Source organism: Lolium rigidum, chromosome 2 (assembly GCF_022539505.1).
Source record: "Lolium rigidum isolate FL_2022 chromosome 2, APGP_CSIRO_Lrig_0.1, whole genome shotgun sequence".
NCBI classification, from domain to species: domain Eukaryota; kingdom Viridiplantae; phylum Streptophyta; class Magnoliopsida; order Poales; family Poaceae; genus Lolium; species Lolium rigidum.
In genome coordinates this window covers 195,626,453-195,631,859 of record NC_061509.1, presented here as the reverse complement: position 1 = coordinate 195,631,859, position 5,407 = coordinate 195,626,453, and positions in this window count along the sequence as shown.

Below are 5,407 nucleotides of genomic sequence, written 5' to 3'. Positions count from 1 at the left end.
CTTGTAATGAGCAACACATAGAGGATAGTTAATGCTGGAGCTTAGGATGGACCAGATACATAATATAGTGGGATCACCTGTGAACTTGTATAAGAGGGAATGCAAACCAATATGTTCAGCTTTCCATATGTGAGCGTCATGCCAAGTCAGAGAAACAAGTCAATAATGCAGCTTTTGAAGAACAAGATGGCACGCAAAATTATTATCTAGTAGTATGACAAGTTTATTTGTACTACAGGCTAGATAGCAGAGTGGTAGCATGCCAAACTAAGTCCTTACTTTGTTAGCTTACAATGAACTAGATACAAAACAATGGCATCACCTGTAGTACAGGGAATGCAAGCCAACATGTTCATGGAGTAAAAAATTGGCACAAACAACATAGTAGCAGGCCATAATCTATTATATATTAAAAGTGCATTACGGGCTAACCAGAAATTAGAGAAATCGCTAGAAAATCCCACAATAATCAGAAAAATCTGGCCATCAATTTATCTAACTAGCTAATGACAACCGATGGATCTTACAGATAACCTTTCGGTAGGAAAGTTCAAGAAAATTACCCACCACTGCCCTTCATAATTTTTCACGTACCCCTTTGATATTATACACCTAACAAGATAATAGGTCACGATCTTTTCCACCGAAAGAAACAAGGAAAAGGCTCATGCACGCAAGCTGCCGCGCCTCAATGTTCTTGCCTGGCTAACCCACTCTAGGTGCATGCAGATCAATGCTTTGTGCTACAATTCCGGATTCCTCATGATCAGCTGCCTGCAGTTCAGCGTAGGTAAAACTTTGCCGGCCGATGCCGAAATTTCTCGATCAGTTGAAGAACGACCCAATAACTTTCAGATTCGTTCGCTGGAGTATGCAGCCGATGCATACTGCATGCAAACTCAGATAAGCAGCATGCAAGCCCGCACACACACGTGATCTGACATCAGGTATGACTCTCGATTATTTGATCATCTCCAAGATTTCTTTTTGTCTTTACATGCTGCTCAAGTGAAAACTGACAAGCTAATAGATTAGACAAGGTATCAAGTTCTTTTCTCAAGTACAGCGCACATGCACATGGGTTAATTATTGTGCAACACAAGCACTAATCATGCAATTTGACAGAGTTTAGTTTATTCTTGTGTCATAGAGATAAACCATAGCTAGATACGTAATATGTATCTTTTCTATAGTTCACAAAAACTGTATCTTTCTTTGGACAGCTTGATATATATGTCTACAGTACAACTTACAATTTCTTGAAATTTTTCACCATCAACATCGACGCAATGAGCTGTGGACCAGCCCAGCTGAGTATGCACTGGTACGTATGTATACATGTTTACATCCGTTAATCAGTTAGAATCGGGTACTGCATAGAAAGAGAGATGTACATGTATATAGATTAGTTTTGTCCTTATCCTAGAATAATAAAACAGAGAGTGGACACTCTTTTGAATGAACAAACCACATGTCGATCTTGCTATAGAAAAGAGAGAGAAAATATTAGATTTGAGTTGCTCCAGAATATTAAAGAAAAGGTATCGCTAATACTCTGGGGTGAGACGCCATCATAATAAAGAAAATGTGTCGCTAATACTATGGGATGAAGCTGCAATGGTAAACAATATGTGTTTTGAGGCACTAGACCGAAATACTCCCTCCTTCCTAGGAAGGTTGTCTGAGATTTTTCAAAATTTATATGTATCTAGATGCTATTTAATGTTTAGATACATCCAAATTTTGACAAATCTCAGAAAATCTTCTTGGGATGGAGGAAGTATAAGGGATATATTAAGGCATAAAATAAGAACACTAGCGAGAGACCATTCGGTGGAAAGACAGTGGTTCTAAGAGGGGACTTTCACCCATACTTCCAATTGTTTTGAGGCACTAGACCGAACTACTCCCTCCTTCCTAGGAAGGTTGTCTGAGATTTTTCAAAATTTATATGTATCTAGATGCTATTTAATGTTTAGATACATCCAAATTTTGATAAATCTCAGAAGAGACCATTCGGTGGAAAGACAGTCGTTCTAAGAGGGGACTTTCACCCATACTTCCAATTCTACCAAAGGGAAGCAGACACAACATAGTAAGTGCATCAGTTATGTACATGTATAGAGATTAGTTTGTGCTTACCTAGAATAATAAACAGAGGGTGGACAGTCTTTCGCTGAACAAACCACATGTCAATCTTGCTATAAAAAAAGAGAGAGAAAATATTAGATTTGAGTTGCTCCAGAATATTAAAGAAAAGGTATCGCTAATACTCTGGGGTGAGGCGCCATCATAATAAAGAAAATGCGTCGCTAATACTATGGGATGAGTCTCCAATGGCAAACAATATGTGGGTTGAGGCACTCGACCGAAATACTCCCTCCGTCCTAGGAAGGTTGTCTGAGATTTGTCAAAATTTGGATGTATCTAGATGCATTCGTGGGATGGAGGAAGTATAAGGGATATATTAAGGCATAAAAATGAGAACACTAGCGAGAAACCATTCTGTGGAAATAAAGTTGTTCTAAGAGAGGACTTTCACCGATACTTCCAGTTCTACCAAAGGGAAGAAGACACAACATAGTCATTGTTTAAAGGTCATATCTTTGGAACTACTTCCAGATACTAAAGCTAAAAAAAGAATGTGCAACTCAATAACATTGTTGGTGGTGTAATAGAGAAACAAAGGGTAGCTGAGTTTGTAGTCTGTATTCTCAATATTGGCGATGGAACAAATATATCAGCACAAGGTGAAGAATTGAAAAAAAAAAGACCAAGTGAAATACTACTGAAAAAAGGAAATAACCCAAAATAAAAGGTAATTGTGTAAAGCATATATCCAAATTTTAGGGAGAGGTACCACCAACGAGAATTCTTAGAAGAAAGAGCAATCTTATGTCCATGGAACTGAACAGTCTATGACAAAAATAATATATAATGGATCAACTAGAATTTGAAGAGAAATTTTATCTAAGTTGTGATACAGTACGCAAAGCAACAACCTGAAATGGTGAAATAGATACGCTATACCCAACGGAATTTCTAAATAGCTTAATGTTCCTGGAATCCCCAATCATGAGCTAAAGCTAAAAGCAGGTCCAATGACGCTCCTACGTACTATCAACCAAAGTGTCAGATTATGCAATGGCAGAAGGATGATGATAATTCATCTTGGAAGAAGATTCGTCGAGGCGTAGATAATAACATGAACTCATGTGGGGGAAAAGGTTTAAATTTGAAGAACAATAATGTCACCAACAGAACCAGCGTGGCCATTCCCTTCTAAAACATAGACAATATCCTATTCTGGTGTGTTTTGCTATATCAACCAACAAAAGCCAGTGGCGATCTCTGAACAAGGTAGGACTATATCTACCTAAACAATTTTTCACACATGGACAACTATATGTAGTATTCTCAAGAGTGACAAGAAGGGACAGGTTTTGGGTAATGGTCAATTAATTTTGAAGATATCAAAGATGATGATGTTGTCAAGAATAGGGGGCCTATGCCGGTCCCAAGCCCGGAAAAAAGTGGAGGGGGTATTGAAAAGAGTTGTGTGACTAACAAATACAACATTATAATATCTGTTTCATCAGTAAGTTAGATCGCAAACAGCTTGAAATGCCAATTGTTGAAATTGTAAATGTACCACTGGTCGTACGACAGAGAATGGCTAATATTAACAATTTAGTATCTTTGTACATGATATGAGAAACAACAAAAAATATAGTCATGCTAATGCTATGACTGTAGATATCATTTACTTTTCAAAGTAACTTAACGGAAATAAAGAACTTCAATAGATTAAGCTAAAAGCTAATCCTCACTTCCACATAGCAGGAAAAAACTGCCTATAATGGGAGACCACAAATTACATCACTCGATGACCAAAGCACCTAGGTTGTAGGATAGGAGGTACATAGTGATGGGATCAATCTTTTGTGCTGACAATTCTTTTCTGATCCTTCATGTTTTCCAGGTCAAAGAAAGAAACGAACTGAATTTAAGAAGAGAGAGATTATCTTACCTAAATCACGAGTAGAGCACGCACAAACAATGGTGCATGTGGAAGGCTGAATCAAGGTGTCATCGTAGGGATTGCGCCAACTTTGGCCGTCGATTCCGGCCGGCACGCAGTCAGCCCTATGATGCGATTGCTCTATATTTCCATGTGCACGTGCACTGGATCAGGACATGAATGCTGAAACCTCCACGAATCTGGGAGCACAATCTGAAGCTGAAATGAGTTTGAATCAAATTAAGAAGACGAGAAGAATAAGAGATAAAATAGCATCGTGTGATATCACAAGTAAATGTGTTTGTAACTCCATTGCAGAATCAGAAGTAGAAATAAAAACCGCTTCTACCGATTCATGGAAGTGTCCTCAGCGATTTAAACGATATAATAGGCACCGATAGCTCTATCAGCCGGCGACCTCCGCCACAAGCCTCGCGCTCCTGCCGGACTGAGTTGCTCGACCCTCTTCAGCCCGGACGACCGCCATGGTCCTTCAACTGGACTACCTCACACTCCATTTATAGGCTCAATTTCTAGGTGAGGGAGAACATTGGTGATCTGATTTCATAGGATTCGTGGGAGGAGCGGACATAAGTAGAATTTGTGGATTTCTGAAAGCGGGGACCGCCAGATTTGGAGACCAGCCACCAGCGGCGGAAAAAATGGAGAAGGGGAACAGTGAGCGATGGGGGTAAATGGGAACGTCCGAGGAAAGGGAAATGCAGATTTTTTTTTTAATATTGAGGGCTGAAGACAAGTTGTACTTATTTTTCAGCGTACCACTTACTAAACTTGGCAAATATGCAAGTGAGATAATTCAAAACATCTAGAAAACTAAGTATTCATTATCCATGACATTTATAATCATATATACATAAAAAGTTAAATATTTAAAGATCAATTGAGTACTCCCTCTAGAATAGGGCATATAACTTTAATAAAAAGTCAACATCCTCCAAGTTGACCAATCATATTGACAAAAGAAACATCAAGATGCTAAATTATTCTTATAATGTATTTATTTGATATTTTACATGTTGATATTTTAATGAAAAATTGAAAGCTTTTGATTTTGGCTAAATTTATACCGCTTATACATTGGAGTGGAGGTGGTAGTATACATTGTGTTACATATATTCAAAGAAGTACAAATTATTTAAACATATTATAAGGTTAGTAATTATCTTCATACGAAATTATATTTAAAAAGTGAATAAAAACTTATTAATAACTTAAACGTGCCATCCTAGGATTTAGTTAAATGCCGATTATTTATTAGGTCCTCTAGAATTGTTTTCCTTGAATGGATCGTATAAGAAATTCTAATAGGCCGTCAAAATGTTGCCCGCGCATGTGCGCGGGCCACTGTTCTAGTTTTTGTAACAA